The sequence below is a fragment of the Enhydra lutris genome, unplaced genomic scaffold, assembly GCF_002288905.1.
Source record: "Enhydra lutris kenyoni isolate GAN:26980312 unplaced genomic scaffold, ASM228890v2 scaffoldscaffold18, whole genome shotgun sequence".
In the NCBI taxonomy this organism is placed as follows: domain Eukaryota; kingdom Metazoa; phylum Chordata; class Mammalia; order Carnivora; family Mustelidae; genus Enhydra; species Enhydra lutris.
The window spans coordinates 15,693,176-15,715,702 of record NW_019154102.1 but is presented as its reverse complement, the minus strand read 5'-3'; the positions used below and the strand labels follow the sequence as shown (position 1 = coordinate 15,715,702).

The window sequence follows — 22,527 nt, the reverse complement described above, 5'->3', positions numbered from 1 at the left end:
CCTGCGCCGGGCGGGGGCGCGGGTCCGAGGCTGGTCGGGCGTGCGCACACACACGCGAGCGCGAGCGCGCGCGCACGCCTGGGGCCAGGCGCCGACCTGGCAGGCTGGGCCGGTGTGGAGGGGGAGGGGAGCGGGAGGCGGCGCGGGCCGGGAGGTCGGAGGTGGCCGCAGCTGCCCGGACCGGGGCTGCCGAGTCGCGGCTGCTTTCTTCCTCGGGGTGCTGCTGTCGCCTCCCGAGGCAGAAAGGTGACGAGGGCCGCGTCGCGCTGGCCCTGGGCGGCATTTAAAGGCCGCCGGAGCCCGGCTTGGGAACTGGGAACAGGGCGGGGACCCGGCTGGGCTGCCGCGGCTTGCTCAGCTTGCCCTGCCCCTCGGCCATTGGAAGGTGGCGGGAGGCTGAAAGGGGGAGGGACGGGCCAGTCGCAGTCGGTGCGTGCGGGAGGGCGGGGACCCTGGGGGCTGGGGAAGTGGGGACCGGGGCCTGACAGGTGACAGGTGCTTGTGACACCTTCGCCCCTCCCTTCCAGCCAACCTCCTTCCTACTGTCACGTCCTGGGGCAGGTGGAACGGTGGAGGCCGAGGTCAAGGGAAGACTGGAGGGTGGGAACGGTATTCCAGAGCTCCAGATTTCTGTCAGAAAATTCCAACAAAGTGGAGCAGAAGATTCCTTCGGCCCTCTAGGGTAGAAAGATAATGAGAGGGCTCTACATTTGCGTAAATAAATATTTGACCCGAAAGCAAAAGGCAGAGAGGACTCCGGGTAAAGACTTTTTTTTAATCCCAGGAGGCTAGGTACAGAATAGGCCTCTCTCTCCCTTGTGGACTGATGGGCAGGTCTGGGAGACCCTGGAGGCTCTCCAGGGCAGGGGTCTGGCTACCTCTTACCAAGCAGAACTGCTCCCAATGAATCCTCAGCCACCACTGGGCCCTGTTTTTCACAAGTCACCTGCTCAGTTTGGGCCAATAAGTTTCTCACTGGAAAACTCCTTATATCCTTTGTGGAGTAATTCCCAGGGGGTACATCCGTCTTTTATTCCAAGGCACAAATTCCTTTTTGGCATTTCTACATTAGGATGATTATGTAACTTCTTAGATAAAGCTGTATCAACATACCCTCTATTAGGTGACATCTTGGCTTAAACATTCCATTGTATGAATCACCAGGGTGTTTTACGCTAATAAGCAGAGAGCATGTGTGACCTACTGCAGTCCCAAGAGGGGCCCTCACAGGCTGGCTTCCAGCCAGTGCTGCTGGCTCTGTGGCCTGGAACATCACTGCGGCTTTTGTGCCTTAGCTTTCCCTTTATGGACCAGAGCTAATCGTGGTAATCTCAGTCCAGTAGGGAGAATTACCTGCACACGTCTGTAATGCCACAGTCCTATCCTTTCTGTGCTCTGAATTAGACTCAAATGCAACACAGTTATGGTTCACGTTTTTTATCTTGTTTGCAAATCTTAGCTCAAAATCACACCTTAGTGATTGTTAATATTAGGAAGTTATAAGAAACTATTGACATTTTGAAAGCACACTTGGATATATCTCAGTTTCTGAGAGTCTGGTATGGGGAAAAACCACCGAAGTCATTTTTTTGTCATTAGTTAGGCATGACACAGTACATCTTGGTGGTTAAAAGGCCTGTGCCCTGGGTTCAAATCCTGACTTTACAGTTTACTAGCTGAGTGATCTTGGACAAGTTTCTAAGCTATCCTGTGCCTTAATTACTTCATCTGTGAACCAGAAATGACAGTGATGACAATAGTGCCTTCTTGTTGGGAAGATTAAGTAAATGGGTTCTTGTACCTTCCTTAGAATAGTACCTGGCACATGGTAGCACTTACTCTACAAAAATACTCAGTGCCTGCCGTGTACCAGGCACTAGGGATCCAGCAGGAATTTTTTGCTGTTGTTGATCTTCTAGTGGGGACATGCAGTCCATAAACAAATAAATATATAATACGTCAGGCAATAAAAGTGTTAGAAGAAAATAGGAAAGAAAGTAAGGGGGGAGAGAGGGATAGGAGGTGGAGTAATGTTATTTACATAGGTGTTGGCAGGGAGGCCACCTCTGGTAAATGATGTTTGCTAAGACCTCTGAAGAAAGGGAAGGGGGAGGGAGTCCTTTGGAAGTCTGGAAGAAGAGATTTCTAGTGGAGGGAAGTGCAGCGGAAAAGTCCCAGGTGAAGTATGTGAAGAATGTTGGGTGCTTCAAGCAGAAGAGATGAGTAATTACAAATAGATTAGAGCACACAGACTGTGTGAGGATTGGCTTTTACTTGAGAGAAGTGGGAAGAATTGGAAGTGTCTGAGCAAAGGAGTGACAGAGTTCTCCCTCTGTAGTAGACGCATCCCGCTGGCTGCTGTGTGGACTGGCCTTTGTGGGGAGGAGAGTGCCCAGGAGGGAGGGTAGAAGCAGGACTCCTGTACCAGGCCAGCAAGATATAATGGTGGCTCAGACAGCCCTGGAAGTGATAAAGATGTGAGAAGCTGTGGGGCCTTGATAAGTCCTAGCTGTTATCATTCTGCAGCTTTGAGAGTTCATACTGACTTCTGAGCCTACTTCCTCACCTGCAAAATGAAGTGTTGGGTTAATTCATTCATCCTTCTTAGCTCTTAGAAAGTTCTTTGGGTTTCCTGAAAAGATGTGTAAATACCATCTGAATTTGAATGGGTTTGAGAGTAAGGGCTGCTGAACGAAAGCAATCTTGGGTTGAATCTCGGCTTGATAAGTGATTTTATAAGGTGAAGAATAATCCTTTGGTTTGTTTTGTAAGTGGAGTTGAAGATATTTGGATTGCTTGAGATGTGTTTCTTACATCTTGGGAATTTAAAGAATAGGAAGGTACTGAACCATCCCAGAATACTTTAACGTGGAAAATTGCCTTTTATCCCCCAAATGCTCGATTCCTTCTCAGTCTACAGAATGTTTCATTTTAAATATGAAGAGGAAGGAGAAAGCTTGAATGACTTTTTATTACAATTAAAGCTGAGCAGAGTCAAACTACTTTTTACGGGGGAAAGTTATTGGCAAATTAATTGCAGAGCTTTATTTTTATTCTTAGTTCTATAGTGAAGGCAGACTGCTCTATACTTGGATTTCAGGCATTTGTGTCAAAAACAACATAAACCACGACTGTGAAATTCCAAGATGAACTGCCTTACTACTGGAAACTGCTAAAAAGGCTAAAGAAGTGGGGGAAGGCCTGTCAAACAGATGGTTAACATCAAAAAAGAAGTATAAACAGGTCTTTGAAGATTTTGCTAAATGGTCTTCCCAGATGAAAAGAGTAGATCACTTCCTTTTTTCCTTCCCATTTAATGTGTTCTATTCATATGTGTGCATGCCACATTTCTAATATTGGGAGGAGACTACAGCATTGATGTCAATTCAACAACTGTTTTATGGGTATTTTGTTCTATGTATTTTGTATCTATATATTGTATCTATGTTCTTTGTATGGGTGTTTTGTTCTATGATACCATGGACCAAAAAGAAATATTGGAAAAGGCACAAGTCTTGTCTTCAAGGAGCTTACACCTCACTCTGGGAAACAATGGCAGAATGTCATGGTTGGTAAGGTAATAAAGGCCTCACACCTCTAGCCTGAGCACTGAGTGGGGAGATTCAATCCCATATTTGGAGGATTAAGGCCGTTTTCTGGAGGAGGTAGCAAACTTCTGATGGAATGTGTATAGCAACTTCCACAGTACCGCAAAAGCACATCTTCCAACACCACATCACAGTTCCACTTATGGCCCGAATTCTAAATCCACTCTTCCCTATTCTGGCTGGCCCAACAACTAGCTAGAACCTGCTTCCAGAGGCTGTGTTTTGTCTCCTGCTCTGGTGCAGAGACATGCCTCCCTCCCTTACACTGTGACTGCCTTTGTAGGCTTTCTGTGGGTCCTCATCCCCTTGGCCTGACTTTGACCTTCCGACCACCTGTTTTCCGTGTACGTGTAGACACTCTGGTTGGAGCGGGGTTTCCTAACCTCAGCACTATTGACATTTGAGGGAAATCCTTTGCTGTGGGGGACTGTCTTGTGCATTATAGGATGTTGAGCACTAGAGGCCAGTAATGCCACCCCCTACTCCATGGAGAGGACCTCAGACATTGACAGATGGACCCCACGAGATGCAGGTGGGGAGTGCAAAATTGCCCCCGGATTCAGAACCCGTCATTTAGAAGGTAACAGGGTTACTCTGGAAGCAGGTTCTAGCTAGTTGCTGGGCCAGAGAGAATAGGGAAGAGTAGATTTAGAATTTGGGCCATAAGTGGAACTGCGATGTGGTGTTGGAAGACATGCTTTTGGGGACTGTGGAAGTTGTTTTAAGATTCCCATTATTCATATTTTTATACATGACACAAAATTTATGCAGTCTAATCTAGAGTAGAAACTTGCACGCCAGAAACGCCTTCTTTTCTATTTGGCGAGTCATCGCCTCCTGATACTACCCAAGTAGTCCGTCAAGGAGCACCTAAGATGAAGCAGGACCCGTGTAAGTCACCCGTAACTATAATTCCCAGCTCAAAATGTCTTTGTAATATGGAGAAACTTGCATTCTGTTTTATCATATTGCATGTTTATTTTTTATTTAAACCTAATGTGCTCCCTGCACCTCTAAATACAGTCAAAGGGAAACATCCCAAATGTTTACCTTCTTTTATCCGGTGGCCTGATGCCCTTCCCACCCCAGACCCCAAATGGTGCTTGCAGCCTCCTTTGAGGAACAAGACACTGCACAGTTTTATCGGCCCATCAGGCTTTCAGCTCTCCATGATGGTCTTTGCCAGGCCAGTCTCTGCTCAGGATAAATATTCAAGTAAGCGGTAAAATACACAAAGTCAGCATCCTTTTGTTTACCTACTTAGGTAGGAGGGCACACATTTATTAAGCTATTTTTCTGTATTTCAATACATGATTAAAATTCTTAATTACTGCAGGAACTATGGTCACCGTTATCAAATAATTATTTTAGACCCGCACACATTTGTGTTGTACCAAAGTAATTAGAGGACAACCATAAAACTTGGCAGTCAATGGCAGTTCCTAACATTCCATTATTTTCAGTTTATTTATGAGGAAACTAGAACTAGCCTCCTGCTTGTGTTTTAATTACTTAGCCACAAGAAGGATTGATTTCAGAAACCCTCCGCGCTGAAGGACATAATGACGAACCCATCCCCCAGAGGAGTTCAGGGCTTCAGAGAGACTTGCTGTTTCCTCCCCAGGGGATGTCACTCTGGGCCCTTTCGTGTGTCTGAGAGCCGCTGGGTGCACCCTGTCCTGAGAGCTCACTCCCGGGAAGGGTGACAATTGCTGAGAGGGAAGTGAAAGCCTTCTCCCAGGGAAAACAGAAGGAACACTGCTTCCAGCGTTTGGAATTGGCAGCATGAATGAAAGATATTTTAAGATTCTTTCCAGCATGGCACTGGGCGTATCCTGAGAGCCAAGGATGCGCTTCTGCGCCTTCTCCCCAGCCTCACCTTTCAGCGACTCCAAGAGGCAGATCTGGTCTTCAGCCAGTCTTTTTGCCAACGAGGAATGTGACAGGCCTGTGTGACAGCGCCCCAGGACGGATTTCACTCTTCTCATTATGCTGCATGTTTCTGTTTTCATTTGCTGGTTTATAGTCCTCCCTTTTATTGCCTCTGTGATTTTACTTTCTTGTCGTCAGGTGGCATAAAGGGTTTCTTGGTTTGGTAGTTTCGTGGAAACTTGCGTGGCTCAGCTGGGTGGAAGGAGACCAACCCATTCGGATTTGGCAGTCATTTGGAGATCCCAGCTAGCGGGGAGGAAAACTCAGGAGGCAGGCTGCCAGGTGCTCCTTTGGTGTTTAGAGGAAATGGGGTTGAGTGACACAGATTTCTGGATTTCGTAAAAGGTGAGATACACGGAGTAGGCATTAACACAGCGCAGCTCCTGGGCCAACCACTAGCCAGGAGAGCCCTGGAAATGGAAACTTGGCATCCAAATTTGACCAAACAAAGAGATTCAGAGAAAAGAGACTTCATTTATTTATTCACTCATGTATTATTTATTTATTATTCTTTATGGAGCTGGGCTCCATTTTGGTCGTTACTATGATAATTTTTTCCTTTCCAAAGAAGGAGGAGAAGGGGAAGGGGAAAAGGAAGAGGGAAAGAAAGAAGAAGGGGGCGGGGGAGGAGGAAGAAGAAAAAGAAAAACAACCATACACATGCTCACAGTTAGAATCTTGCTTCCGGGGAGCCTGGGTGGCTCAGTGGGTTAAAGCCTTTGCCTTCAGCTCAGGTCATGATCTCAGGGTCCTGGGATCGAGCCCTACATCATGCTCTCTCTTGGCAGGGAGCCTGCTTCCCCCTCTCTCTCTGCCTGCCTCTGCCTACTTGTGATCTCTCTATGTCAAATAAATAAATAAAATCTTTAAAAAAAAAAAAGAATACTTGCTTCCTCTTCCATGTGACTTCCTTAAGAGCATGTCTGGTCTTCTCCGACTGTAGATTCCTTTCCTGCACACTGCCTCTTCCAACTGAAAATATTCGGAATGGGGCTAAGAGCTCCCCGCCAACATGGCAATATAGCCCAGAAAATAGAAATAAAATGTTTTGAACCCAGAGGCAGGTTATATTCCGCTGCCAATCAGATAACACATTTTCTATCTAAATTTAGATTATCTGCTACATGTTTATTTTAGGTCTGAATTGTTTAAATGATTAATTTATCTCACAGAGGAAGAGTAAGTGAAAAGTTGAAGAAATGTTTTAAATAGCGGAAGTTCAAGTTGGCAGTCTACACTGATTAAACTCATCACATTTCATTCATTCACAACCTTGGCCTGGATTGGCTAGTGTTGCTTCTACACCTAAGAATTAGTTGGAAATCTATAAATTCAGTAGGGCTTGGCCTAGGCGTGACTTTTTAAGAATGCTTGTGCGGTGCCTGTGTGTGTGTGTGTGTGTGTGTGTGTGTGTGTGTGTGTGTGAAGGCTGAGTTGAATGGGGAGGGAGGGAAATTTCCAACTTATCTTAAAAGCCAGTCCTCATTTTAATTACCAAGAATAAACACAAGTACATTGGGGAGAGGAAACAAAAGGGCTGCCCGTGCCTTTGATCCCATCCATTTAGTGCCAGGGAAAAACTCCATCAAGAGAAGAGAAGAAACTGATGCTTAAAAAAAAGTGTTTTTTTTTTGGTTTTGTTTTGTTTTTGTTTTTGCTTTGTCTTGTTTGTTTTTGACATGAGTGAGGCAGAGACACAAGTATTAAATTCATATCCTTTGAAGCTTTCTCTGTTAACCAGGGTCCACCTTAACACTAATCTGGAATCTGCCTGCACACCACTGGATTCCTGGGCAGTCCTGCCCACCTCACACATGCGCTGCACTGAGTGATGCAAAGTAGCTCATTGCCCTGGTAATCGCAGCTTCTTCCCTGGACAGGTTGGCCCACTTCCTTCCTAGCTTGTTAGATTCCTCCCTACTCCTTCTGTTAGCTCTGAGCTCTTCTGGGCAGGCTCTTCCTCCACCCGTCTTTAGTGAGTAGGTTCTCAGCCTGAAAGAAAATTAAAAACAAACACATCTTGTTTATATGCAGCCCTTCTTTGGAAGGCAGAAGTCCCTGTCTTTCAGGAGGCCAATACTCATCTCTCTCTCTCTCTCTCTCTCTCTCCCCTTCTCTTTTTGGCAGATAAAGTTTTGTTTTCTTGAAAAACTGATCTGTGTTATTGCTGAGGCCACTATGTACAGATAAAATAGAGGGAGTTTTATTTCTTGGTCTCTTCCTCCTTGGACAGAGTCTTGATGATTTCCTCCTTCTTGGCCTGGAGCCGCTCTTCATAGTCTTGTGTGCTCCTTGGTCTTCAATCTGTGGGCCTCAGCCTGGTCTGCCAGAAGCTTCTGGCAAGCCTTGTCTACCTTCAGCTTGTGGATGTGTTCCACAAGAATCGGCTTGTTCGTGAACACATAACGCTTCACTTTTAGGTACAGGCTGTGATCCATTTGGCGGTCAGTTTCCAGTGCAGAATTCTCATCCTCCTCATCCAGGTTACCTTCTGAGGCATTCCAGCAGGAGCAGTACCTTTTCTCTCACCAATGCCCTTCTGGCAGGCCAAGGTATTTTTCCGGCACGGAGCACAGGAATGGAGGGTCACAGACTTCCAGATGATCAGTCTGTCTTTGATCAGTTTCCGGATCTGCTGATAGGCATAGGCACTGGTGATCTCCTTGGTCTCCCTGGGGCCAACCAGACCTTCTTTTGTCACAGCAGAGGACCCTGGAGGCAAGCCTCTTCTGAAACCTGAGCATATCATGGTTGCAGCTGCCGTGGCAAGAGGAAAGCCATCCTTTTTAATTCTAGTCACCGTTGACGAGACTGATGCCATAGCCAGGACAGGCCAAAAAGTAGGTATCATCCCATTTCAAGGCAAAATGATGAGCTAACAATTATTCTAGAGAAGTTACAACCAAAGGTTTGCTCTAGATGATTTACAGAGATGATTTATGCTGTCGATGCCAGGTGATAGGCTATAAATGGAAATGAGAAGGAATGGGCTTAGTGACAACAAATGATGGATGCCCTTTCTGAGTGTGGGCAGGATGAGTGTTTTTTTCAGGTCTAGTGATGGTTTTAATCTATGTAATATTGTTTATTCTCAGTGGCCTCCTAGTGATGCATAAAACAGTCACAGACTCACCTAAAAGCCCTTTTAAATAATAATACAGTGTTAAAATAGAGTGTTACCCAGGAATCTTTTCGTAAGATATCTTTGTAAAGGCATCTTTTAGTAAATTGTAGCTCAGCTCCCTTCTTCAATGTTGAACTTGTGTTGAGCCAGCATGGTCTTTTATTTTTATTTATTTGTTTGTTTATTTTTAAAAATATTTTATTTATTTATCTGACAGAGAGAGAGGGATCACAAGTAGGCAGAGAGGCAGGTGGTGGGGGGGAGGGAAGCGGACTCCCCGCTGAGCAGAAAGCCCCATGCGGGGCTCAGTCCCAGGACCCTGAGATCATGACCTGAGCCGAAGGCAGAGGCTTAACCCACTGAGCCACCCAGGCACCCCCCTGCATGGTCTTTCAAAAAATAAATTGTACCCCATCAACCCTCTTTAAGATCACGAGGTGGGTTCTCGGTATTTAGAATGAAACCTTATTTCCCTTCCGTGGCTTTTAAGGCCTACGAGATCTGGCAGTATGTCTCCAGCTTCACTTGGGTGCCACACTCTCCTTTGCTCAGCTGCTCTTCAGCCAAAACTGGGCTCCCTGGTGTTCTCTCAACAGCCAAGAGCACCTGTTATGCAGGGTCTTCTCATTTGCTGTTCCTCCTGCCTGGAATGTGCTTCCCTAGGCACTTTTCTGATTTGTCACCCTTCCATCCTTAAGTGTTCCTTCCCATGAGGGGCCTTTCCTAGTTTAGGCCCTGAGAACAATCCGCTTTGGGTTGTAAAGATGGCAGTGAGCTGTCCTTCCCACCACTGAGAAGTTTTAATTCTAGAAGCCATAGGAGTTATATCGAAATTCATGTTAGCCATTAGGAGACATTGTTGAACCTCAGTTTAAAACATCAGAAAATACTCTTGCAAGCAATAAAAAATTGGGTTGGCAAGATCAAGCACAGAAAAGATAATAGTGAAAAAAAAAATCCTAAAGCATAAACACAGCAATGAAATGGTTAATACTAGCGGTACCATTTCCTCATCCTGATTAGGGAGACTCTTAGGCTCTGTAAGGTAACCTGATATTGAACATTAATTATAACCTCTTCTCTAAGAGGGATGAGTTGTGAAGGTGCTGTCTCTCCAGATTCCTTATTTGATTTTATTTAACAGCACTGACAGAATGCTCACTGTGCTCCAGGGACTTCTCTAAGTACCTGACAAATGCCATCTCAGGTTGTGGTCTTTGGAAGCAACAGTTGAGACAGAGATTAGGATGTGAGATGCTTATTAGCAATTAACACCTTGGGAGAAAAGGGGAGAAAGCAAGAAAATGTCAGACTGCAACTCAGGCTCAGTAAAGCCTTGGCCAGCATGGCAGGGAGCATAAGGCAAGTGCGCCCACCAGCGTCCTGCATCAGACCAGAATGGCCTGCCTTAATAACCCCTCGCCCCTGCCTCACTTAGTCACCAAGAATGGGTTCCCCGAGGAAGTGCACGGCCTTAGGCAAGTCCTGCCTGAGATGCACTGAAGGTGCTGAGAGCTGGAGTCTGCCCACCATCCTTTCTGCACCTGGGCAACAAGTTCGCCCATGAAGGGGGATCTGGGCAGTGCATCTCTGTGTCTGTTCAAATACTGACTCATTTAACCCTCAGACAATCCTATGAGGTATGTCCTTTAATTATTCCCATTTTACAGATGAGAAAAATGGAGGCATGGAGAAATCAGTTAACTTGCCAAATTAGATCAGGTAGCAGAGCTGAGATTTGATCCAGGTAGTGAGGATCCAGGATCAGAGCTCTTAACGACTCAGCAATCCTGTCTTAGCTGTTACTTCAGAGGATTGCAGATAGCCTAAAAATAGTAACAGTAGCAATTTTGTTTGTTATTAGTTCTTTCCAAAGTCCTGCAAGCCTGCCTCTCTCTCTCTGTGTGTGTGTGTGTGTGTGTGTATTTATGTGTACATGCTTGCTTGGTACTAGTAAATTTATTAAGAACAACATCAAAAGAATGATCATTTTGGGTTACCTACTACACTTGAGTATTAAATCCTGCCTGTAAAAATCTAAGAATCAGGACTAGACGCTCAGAGGCAGTGACTGGACTTGAAGTCCAGAACAAGATGGCATGTGCTAAGCTTCTCATGTTGGCCTGGAAGAAGGAAGGGCCCCTTTCGAGTTTAGGGTAAGAGAGTGAGTAGAAAAAAGCCACTAAAATACAGTCCAGTGCTCTGCCAGGCACAGGAGTGAGGAGGTAGCTAAAAACCCCGAATAATTAGCAGGTGGCCCCACGGGAAAAGGGTAAAGGAAGGAGAGTGAGGCTCAGCAGGAGTGAGCATGGTGGCCCCTGGGCCCTTCAGACAGGGAGTAAGACAATACGACACTATCAAGGTCCAGGAGGGCAACAGAGGAGGAAAGAGACAGGGGTCCGGGCTGCTCCTCAGAGGGGAAGTGTGTGGACTTAGAAGAGGAGAGAAAAAGAGGAAATCCAGTAGAACATTTTTTCCATCACCATTTTTGGCATTATACACACATGTACTCTTTTTTTTTTTTTTTAAGAGTTTATTTATTTGTTTGACAGGCAGAGATCACAAGTAAGCAGAGAGGCAAGCAGAGAGTCAGAGGGAAGCAGGCTCCCTGCTGAGCAGAGAGCCCGATGTGGGGCTCCATCCCAGGACTCTGAGATCATGACCTGAGCCGAAGGCAGAGGCTTAACCCACTGAGCCACCCAGGTGCCCCCACACGTACTCTTTTAAAGATATTTTTTAATCATTTCCTATATTATGGAATTAGATTTATTTCTGAAGACCAGGCTTAGGTAAGGGAGAGATCCGAAGATGAGGAGTTTTATTTTGGATGACGCAGAACACATCTCCCCCTATGCAATTCTATCTCTGCCCAGAAGAGCTCACAAAGTACCTGTCATTATCCTTAAGACTTTTAGCTCCAGTAGAATTTACTGGCTTCTCATTCCTTTTGACAATGTTTGGTAAAATCCCCTCTTTGAGCTCAAGAGAGAAATTCTGTTTTAATCCCTAACTTTATTTATATGTGAGATCCTGGTCCGAAAGGCTGGAACAAAACTTGGTAGTAAGTGCTCTTTGCAAAAATAGTCATCAGGAATAACATTCAGCAACATGCTGTGTAAACTTCCCAGCAGACCAAATGTGTTCTCTGAGCCAGAGGGATTAAAGGATTCTACTTGGGATCTGAACAAAGGTCATTCTTGCTACCGAACTAACTCGATCACCGTCACCGACCCTTATGGAAGCAGGTTCTTTTCCTTCTCGTAAGCTCTGTTCCATTCTCTTATGCATATTTCAACAAGATTCACCCATTTTCATAACACCTAAATCTGTCTTAGAAAACCAATAACTCACAGCATAATGGTTCTCTAAAGAATTCACAGAGCAAAGGAAGTACGGAGATGTTAAAAAGTAATTTACAACTATGGGAGAACTCATGATGCCAAGTACAGATCTTCCTTAAAGGAGATCCTCCAGCTCCTTTATGACACTGACCCAAACTGGGGGAATGTAAAGAGGTCCTTCTGTATCTGGAGCACAGTGTTTCTAAGGCCATCCTCTTGAAAGCCAGCATGATTTCAGAGAAACACAGCTGTTTCCTGGAGCAAATGGTTTGTATTTGGGGTGGGAGACAAATAATTTCTTCCTGAACTCTAGAGGATTTTATTGAAGAATGTGATCCCAAATGCCACAGCCTTCTGAAGGCAGAAGCGGGAATAAGTCTGGAGGGTCACTGATGGTCATTGGAGGGGTTGAGTGATGGTGGAAGGGAGAGGAGAGATCTTGAAATCCTCATGCTATCCGTTTCTCTTCGAGGATTCTGAGCTGCGTTTTTGCAGTCACTTAGAGGGGCATAGTGCAGGGAACCCAGTGAACATGGATCTGATTCCAGGTAGTACTGAAAAGGTGGGCTGTTTCAGGATTTGAGATGCCTGTATCCTTAGATGCTGCACTTGGAAGCTACCTCTGCTTCTAGAATTTCTGTTTCTCCCAAGAAGCTGGATTTAGTATCAAAAAATGAACTGATGGGGTGCCTGGGTGGCTCAGTGGGTTAAAGCCTCTGCCTTCGGCTCAGGTCATGATCTCAGGGTTCTGGGATCGAGCCCCACATTGGGCTCTCTGCTCGGCAGGGAGCCTGTTTCCCCTTCTCTCTGCCTGATTCTCTGCCTACTTGTGATCTCTGTCTGTCAAATAAAATAAAAAATCTTAAAAAAAAAAAAGTGAACTGATTTGGGGGCCCCTGGGTGGTGTAGTAGGCGAAGCCTCCAAGTCTTGGTTTCAGCTCAGCTCCTGATCTCAGGGTTGTGAGATCAAGTCCTAAGTCGGGCTCAGTGTTCAGTGGGGAGTCTGCTGGAGATTCTCTCTTCCTCCCCCCCCGACCCCCACTCTCACCCCCTCTCTCTCAAGTCGATAAATAAATCTCTTTTTAAAAAAGTGAATTGCTTCATTGAATGGTATCCTCACAAACAAAACCAGGATACGCTCTTGTGAAACATCTAAGCATTGACCCATTTAGAGATGAAATTGCCGGATCATAGGGAATGCACGTCTGAGTTTTGTGGATATGGCTAGGTTTCTGTCCAGCATGGTTGGAGCAACTAAATACATTTTCTGCTCCCATGTGTGATGCATCTCCCCTCTGCCGAACCACCCTGAGGACAAATTCATTTTCTCCCTCTAAAAAACAAAGACAAATGCAACATGCAGCTCACCCACATTCAGTCTCTAAAAGATGTTTGTTAACAGATTGAGAATGAATTTGATGGCATCCAGTATGGACCCTTGGCCTGTGCCTCTCCCCATGATGCAAGCCACACACATACTTTCCAGTCTGGTGTTGTCCTAGAATTAACTGTACACTTCTTTCATGAGATGACATTCAAGCCACGAAAAGACAGCAAGGTCAGTGAGGGCTGGAAGAGAAAGTGAATGTAGCTCATAAAACTAAGAGGCACTTAAGATTTAACAAGATTAACAAGTGCTGTTGAAAAGACCTACTTGGCCTGAGTCACAGAGAAAGAGAAGGGCACCAGCTCAATTCTCTTGGCTTTGCTGTCACACGAGTGGGAAGCTCCCGAAAGCCTTGCAAGAAACTGCAAGAAAGCTCTTTGGAAAATGTCTACGTCTTTCCTGGTTATTTCTCTTGGACCTTTAGAGAAGAAACCAGTCCCTCTTTTTCATTGCCTCAATTATTTGCTCTGAGGCTTGCTCAGGTTCTTACATTCAAGTCATTTAATACACAGAAAACTCAAACTAGACTCTTCTGGAACAACCTCTTCTAAAAAACCTATAGTGGATCCAGCAACAGCAAGTCGAGAAAGAAAATCCTTCCCTTTTCTAGGCTTTGTGTAAATACCTGAATTAGCGGAATTCACGAAAAAACTTGTCCTTCAAAGGCCTACCGACCTTTTTGTCATGGGGCAAAAGCAGTTTTTAGCTTTTATAACAACTGCTGTTTTCAGGACATGCCATGTTTTCTATTCCATATGCTGAAATTTGGCTTTAAATGCTTAGTAACCAGAAGATCTCAGTGATGTTGGGTAATTCCTGGGTAAGCAATTTGCCAAATGCTCTAAATATAGAAGGAATGCCCAAAGGTATGGTAAGTGTGTATGCACCTTGCAATACAGACAGGTAAACAGAGCATGGACATTTATTTAGGTGTCTTTTAATTTAAGGCATGTAATTTAAAGTTTTCATGTTACGTCTATATAGAAGCTACAAGTGCTCTGGTGGAAGGGAGAGGAGATATCTTGGCTATCTTACTCACGTTATGTCCAGACAGAAGCTAAAGTGCTCTCTGCCTGATGGTGCAGGGAGCTTGGTGCTTCCGCTAGGTTAAGCACTTCCGGCCGATTATCTAATTTCCAATCTCCCTTTCTTTGCAAAAAGAACCTATTTTGAGGTGAGTGCTATTTGCCAGCTAATAAGCTCTATTCCCCAGACTTCGTTGTTGTTAAAGGTAGTCGTGTAATGTAGAGCTGGCCAATGGGATTTAAATAAAAGCCTGATTGAAGGGGTTTTCAGAAAAGCCACTGTATTCTCCCATAAAAAGCTGGTCTGTGTCTTTTGTTCTTTTTTCTTCCTACTTCTTTCTTACGGGAGCATGGACATAATGAGAGCAGGAGCTACACGCTAGCGATGGCAGAGATGGAAGGTAGGAGAAATTGGTCCTTGATGGCATCAGAAACATTCAGACAGTGAGCCCTGCAGTGCTGCCTCTATAATTCTTATGCCGGGGGTATAAACCACTTGTGTTAGCCACTGAAGTCATGTTTCTGTTTTAGGCATCTGAGGTGCTAATACATGTTGCCTCATTTCCTTAGAGCAGGGTACTTACCTAAGGAGCTCTGGTTCTAAATCAGAGTAGCTCAGCTCTCCCATGACATCACTGCACTTAGGGTTTAAGAAAGACCAATTTTCAAACATCCTGAGGATTTGATTTGGAAAAAAAAAAAAAAAGAAAGAAAAAGAAAAGAAAACTCTGAGATTCCTCTCGTAATGATTGAATGGCTTCCAATAGGCACTGTGACCCAAAAGGCAAGAAGATATTTGTCTGATGGTCTCAACTTTGCAGAGATTTAGTGGGAGAAGGTAACTTTATAGAGTCAGTCCGTGCACCCCTGGTCATGCTTATATAAAATGTTCCCCCTCCCAATCATCCAGCAAGCTTCTCTAATAAATGAGAACATCAAGAACAAAAGTCAATCTCATATTCTGCTCTACAAATAATCAAAATTAGTGTGTGCCCATCTGTTTATGGGCCCATGGACAAGTATGTCTATGTAGCACTGATACTGTTCCTTAGCACAGATGAGGAACCTAGACTTTCTTTTCCCTCACTTAAAGATCTAGTTTATGTTGTGTAAACATACACTGTAGTTTGGCAAATAGAAATGGGTCCAAGGATTGACAGGACAAGAATCAGAGGGGTGGACTCCTGTTTGACTCTCATAATAAAGGCCTTTCTACCAAAGAACAAGAAGTGTTGGTAGAACCATGAATAGTTCAGGGTGAGTGGGTATTTGAGGCCAGTGCATGACAAAGCAGAAAAGGCAGACCAGGGATCTAACAGGGTGCCTTTGGGGCCAGGTTCAGGAGTTTGGAATTATCCTGTAGGCTGGTCTTTTCCAAAGGCTTCCTTAGAAATCCAGAGCAATGAGATATTTCATAAAAGAAAGATTCCATGGTCAGATAATTTTGGGAACTATATATGCTATATCACTCTCTCTTGAAAACTCACACTCTGTAATTGCATATTAAATGCTGAGAAGTTTTGCATTAAAGGAGCTGCTTAAAATCAGTTCTGGGTTCCTCTCTCCCCTACTCTCCTTATATTACTTGTTAAAATGTATATGCTTTGGAAGCTGCTGCTGAGGCAGTTGGGGGGCATTGTGGGTCTTTGAAATGAGTCATGTAAACAACTACTTTAGAAAGATTTCTGAAAGCAATGTACAACCTGGATCAAAATTTGGGGAAGAGTGGGACGCCTGGGTGGCTCAGTTGGTTAAGCAGCTGCCTTCGGCTCAGGTCATGATCCCAGCGTCGTGGGATCGAGTCCCGCATCGGGCTCCTTGCTCATCGGGGAGCCTGCTTCTCCCTCTGCCTCTGCCTGCCATTCTGTCTGCCTGTGCTTGCTCTCTCTCCCTCTCTCTCTCTGACAAATAATAAAAAAAAAAAATTTGGGGAAGAGGGCACTTGAAGAAAATACTAGAGGCAAGGAATCATTAGGTCAGGGACTCCTCAACTTGGCTACATATTGGAATCATTTGGGGATTAAAAAATTCCCAGACTCCACGGCATTTCTAGAGGTTCTGATTCAGTAGGTGTGGGCTGGGCATGGGATTGTGTGTGTGTGTGTGTGTGTGTGTGTGTGTGTGTGTGTGTGTGTGTGATTCTGAAGCAAAAGCTAACATTGAGTCCAAATTAATTGTGAGGATTATGATAGTTCAGTGGAAAGTTAATGAGACTAGTACTTGGATGGAGGCAGCAGGAGTAAAAAAAGTGGGAAGGATGCAATAAACCAAGTAAGGCAAGAATCTACATGCCTTGTGATCCAATGTGAGGATAAGATTGAACAGGGAGCAATTCAAAGATGTTTTCAGCCTGGGTTATTGGGAAAGGTGATGATCTCACTAATGGAAGTTAAAGGTTACGGGGCCAGGCCAGAATACTTTCTGAGATAAGAGGATGCTTTGGTCTTGGACATGCTTAGGTTGAGATGGCCAGCATATATGAAGGCCTATTGGGCAGCTGGAAATGCAGGTTTCTAACACAAGGGAATGAAGGGGTCAAGATCCATAGACAGATCATAGTTACAACTCTGGGGATAGCTCAGTGTTCCAAGGGATGAAGTGTAAAGCCAAGAATAGAACCACAGGAATGCCTACATTTCAGGCTTGTGCTCTTGGGATTCAGTAGAGATGGCCAGAGGAGGCAAAACGGTCAAGAACTGCATTACAAATGTCAGGGAAGGAAAACCTCTAGAAGAGTTCAAGGTCCTCTCCCTCCAGCCAGATCTTTTAGCAGACAATGATGTGGTGTGGGGCTTGGGCCTGGCTCCCAGCTCTACTTCTTATTTATGCTGTGTTCTTGAGCAAGTTTACATAACCTCTCAGGTCTCTGCTTCCTCGTGTGTAAAAATGAGGATTGCATAGATTCCATGTTATAGGTAAGTGCCTACTGTAGTATCATGTAATATGGTATAAATGGTGTATAACATAGTATATCCACCATAATACATACTCTATTGTATATATAATTGTCTTAGTGAAATGTTCTTGGGCCCCATTAAAAAATTAGTTGTACAGACAAAATAAGTGAAAAAGGTAAATAATCAGCCATAATTCTATCATCTTAATAATAAATTCTTTTTACTTTAATGTTTGTATTTTAGTCTTTGACCATGTGCATATATACATTTTACATAGCTATTTTGGGGAAGTATGCTTTTGAACTTAGCATTATACCCTAAGACTTTCCTTTCATGGTTACTTAATTTTCTTAGTTATCATTTTATTTACTCAATAATTTTCCCATCAGTGGAATTTGAGCTGTTTCCAATGTTGTTTTTTAAATTTATTTAAGCAGTGATCTAATTAACTTAAGCATTAATATAGCCCTCTAATTTTTATAAATTATTTCCTTTTAGATGAAATATCAGCAGCAGAATTATTGCCCCAAAGGGCTAGAACGGTGAACAGTGAATAGTTTTCGAAGTGTGTTGCTGAATGACTTTCCAAAAGTTGTATTAATTAACGTGGTTTCCAAAGGTTATACCTGTTAACAAAGTATGAGTCGACTGGTCTTACCATATCCTTACCAGAACTAGTAATATCATTATTTTTTTTATATTTTTGCCAGCATAATGGGAACAGACTGGCTGAAAACACAGTTCATTGTTGCTTAATCTGTGTTTTGATAATAATTGAGGCTGAATATTGAAGTTAAAAAGAGAATGGTACAGTACCCAGACTAGCAATAATGATACTATTTCTAGGCCTGAAGTGGTAAAGGGAGGGCCCAGAGGGTAAAGGAACCCAGAGAGATAGTTGTCGGAAAGGGCTGCCTGAGAGGAGATATGGCCTTTGGAGAGACACTGTCAGCCTATGGTGACCTAGTGGGGAGGGAACAGGTAATGAATATCCTGACCTCCATGATTTCTACTTACCTTTTGATCTCCTGGGATGCCTCTCATTGACCCAGCCCAAATTCCAGAGGGTGGTTAAGGCCATCCATAAAGGTCAGTCTCCTAAGCCCTAAGTAAGATGAAAAAGAAAGGAGTGCATTTAGAAGAACAAGTGGAAAATATTCAGCACAGATATTCTGGCATTAAGATATTTTAGAATGGCTGGTAATATAAACCTTCACAAATAGATACAAGATTATGGATCCGAGGTCTCACTTAATTCAACTTTTGAATGTTATTGAAAGCTATTTAATTTCTATAATTTAGCAATTAAATAGAAACAAATGTAATGTTAATGCCATTACTTCATCTTTTAAAAAAATCTGGATAGGAGAATTTATTCCTTGCTTGAAGGAGTTTTATTATGCCAAAATTTCAGAAGCAGGCAGGAAAGAATTCCAAATCTGAGTCAGTAAGAAAACAAAGGGATAAGCAAAGGGTAAACTGTCCAGGAATGTTAAGAATGAAAGAGATAATAAGTGAGTATACCCCCAAACTTTCTGATTCAGTAGGTTGGGTGGGTCCTGGAAATTTTATTCATAACAAGGGCTCCAAATCATTCTGATATAGTGAGTGGACTGTCATTTGGAGCAACTGGACAATACAGGTTTTAAAAAGAAGGTTCAAAATCTATAACCTCACAGAAATTACTGGAATCAATCTGAGTGGAAATGGCAAACTTCAAAATGATAATGATATGTCACTGGCAACAGGGATTCCCTTGCCTTAAAAGCCATGCTTGATTGTGACAGTTAAAAACAATGATGGTTCTAACATTAAGCACTTCCTACAGGCCAAGCCCTATGACCAGTGTTTAATACTCCTTATCTCACTGAATCCTCTCAACAACCTCATGAGGTACCTCTAGTATCTGCATTTAATAGATGGAGAAATTTAGGTTTATGAAGATGAAGGACAAACCGGAGAACTCACCACTATCATTCCTCAGGCCCTGATGTTCTAGCTTGTCCACCCTCTTCTCTCTACCTCTCAGGGTTTTCTTATGTTTGTTTTATATGTAATATCCAGGGTTTTGGAGAAATAGAGAAAAGTATGTGTACTCCATCTTTCTAGAAGCAAAAGTACTTTAGAATATTTTTTAAATAAAAGAGTCATCATCTTTCACTCTAGCACAATTACTACTCTCATGGCTCCATAACTGCCCAGTCTTTGGTCATATATAAGAGTATTGGTATGAGATTATAACAATAGTTCACAGCATTATTTATGATGGAGCAGTTAAGAACCTGGGCTTTGGAGGCCAAGATACTTGGGCTTGAGTGTCAGCTCCACAGCTTACTAATGATGGGTTCTCTGATGAAGACCACATCGGAGCCTGACTTCTGCTCCCACCCAGTAGGAATGAGGAGCCCACTCTCCCCCTTGCTGGTGCCTCAGGAGGCCTAGTGAGGAGTCAGGACTTCCACCACCACACAGTAGTAATGAAGCCACTCCACCGCACTGTCAACCGTGACCATGTGAGGAGCTGGAACTCCCACCTCTGTATAGCAGTAACAAAGGACCTCCCCCTCCCTTTTCATTGGCTGAGTGGGGGACTTGGATTTCTACCTCCACCGGAGAGTAAAGAGGTAACCTTTCTCTTTTTCACCTGTCAGAGCCATGTCAGAAAAAGCCAGCTAAAAACAGGTCTAAGTAAAGATCCATAACATAATACAAACTTGTCTAAAATTCAATTAATCATCATACCAAGAACCAGGAAGATTTCAGACTGAATGAAAAAAGGCAATCCATAGATGCCAACATTGAGATGACAGTGATGCTAGAACTATCTGACAAAGATTTCAAACAGGCATAATAAAACTCTTTCAGCAATTATAAACACACTTGAAACAAACCTAGCAAAGAAAGAGAAAGTCTCAGAAAAGAAATAGAGGAAATAAAAGCAGGTGAGGAAGGATGAAATGCACTGAAAAATATAAAAGGAAAGCAAAAAACTCAGTGAGTGGACTCAACAGCAGAATGGAGAAGAGAGGAAAGAATCCATGAACTGGAAGAAACAACAATAGAAATTACCCAGTCTGAACAACAGAGAGAAAATAGACTGGAAAAAAAATGAAAAACCAGTTAATGCAATAATTCAAGGAAAGGAAATAAAAAGCAAAAGCTTAGTAAAGAAATGAAAATATCCTTTTTTCAGATAACATCACTGACTATGTAGAATATCCCAGGGACTCTACACACACACATACATACACACAAACCCTCCTAGAAGTAATCAGTTCAGCAATGCCAGAGGAAACAAGATGTTAGTTAGGTGCAAACCAGCATGCAAAAACAGATGGTACTTCTACGTACTAGGAATGGACATGTGGGCCCTGAAATTAAAAATACAGTATCATTTATAATTGCTCAGAGAAAAGTGAGAGAAATGCTTACATGTAAATCTAAGATGATACGGCAGGACTTCATGGTGAAAACTATACAACACTTAAGAAGTCACAGAAGACCTAAATAAATGGAGACATACCATCTTCATTGATTAAAAGACTCAACAGAGATACCAAACTGATACACAGGCTTAGTGCAATTCCTATCAAAATTCCAGAAAGGGCTTTTGTAGATATAGCAAGAGTATTCTAAGTTTTATGTCAGAAGGCAAAGGAACTAGAATAGCTAAAATATTTTTGATAAAGGAGAATTAAATAAGAAGAATCAGTCTATCTGATTTCAAGATTTGTTATGTAGCTATCGCAATCAAGACTACATGGTAATATTGGTACAGAGATAGATGCGTAGATCCATGGAACAGAACAGAGAACCCAGAAATAAACCCACACAAACATGCCCAAGTGATTTCGGACAAAGGTGCAAAAGCAGTTCAGTGATGGAAAGAGAGACTAATCAATAAATGGTGCTATAGCAATTGGACCTCCATAAGCTAAAAAAAAATTAACCTTGACTTATGTTGCACATTTATACAAAAATTAACTTAAAATGGGTCATGGATTTAAAGTTTAAAATGTAAAACCATAGAACTTCTAGAAAGAAACATAAGAGAAAATCTTCAGGATCTTGGTCAAAGTAGAGAGTTTTTAAGCTTGTCACCAAAAGCACAATTCATAAGAGTAAAAATTAATAAATTAGACTTCATCAAAGTTAGACATTTTTGTTCTGAAAAAGGCCCTGATGAAAGGATGAAAAGACAAATTACAGACAGGAAGAAAATATTTGTAAGCCACATATTTGACTGAGGACTAGCATCTAGAATATAGAAAAGACTCTTAAAACTCAAAAACAAAGGATCCAGTTAGAGAATGGGTGAAAGACATGAAGATACATTCACTGAAAAAGACATACAGATGGCAAATAAACACCTGACTATATGTTCAGCATCACCAACCATCAGGGGATGGCAAATTAAAACCACAGCAGTACATACCTATCAGAATGGCTAAAATAAAAATTAATGACCATACCACCAAATGCTGATGAAGATGTGAGGAAACTGGATCTTCCACACATCGCCGGTGGGAATGTCAAGTGGCACAGCCAATCTGGAGAACAGTGTGATGGTGTCTTAGAAAAAAAATAAAACATGCAACTACCATACAACCCAGCAAATATGCTCCTGGGCATTTATCCCAGAGAAACCAAGCCTCACATTCACACAAGTACTTGCACGTGAGTGTATAAGGCAGCTATATTTTATGTAAATGCATCTTTAAGTCTCCTGGACTAATCTTTTTAATGCAATTTACACCTCCTATATAGAAATTCTGGAGTCACTACTGCTGCCTTTGTAGACTGAAAGAGAAAAAAAATATATATAGAAAATGAAACCAAGTGCTTGATTTGAAGACTTGATACTAAGCCTTCCAGGAAAAGGAGAAATTATACACTATATAAATCCCAAGGAATTACATCGCTGTTCTTGGGAATCATTGATCTGAACCTGGGCACTACTGGACATAATTCAGAGCCCTGAAAAATGAAAATGTTTTCAAAGTTGAATGAATATTTATTGAGCATGTACTGTGGGTGAAGCATGAGCTTTCACATTGAAATAACATCTGTACCTGATAATTATCCACAGTGCACACAGGAGCCAATTGAAGTACAGGCAGGTTTAGATTAGATTCTACTTTGTGCCAGGTAATTTGATATTCAGCTGTTAATTGATTTAATTATCCCTGTTAGTCATGGTAAAGGTTTTCTAC

General features: G+C 43.0%; 1 pseudogene; it reads right to left on the bottom strand.

Moving 5' to 3' along the window:
- Nucleotides 1–7,739: 7,739 nt before the first annotated feature.
- LOC111148206 lies at nt 7,740–8,284 on the bottom strand (annotated as a pseudogene).
- Between the last annotated feature and the right edge of the window lie 14,243 nt (nt 8,285–22,527).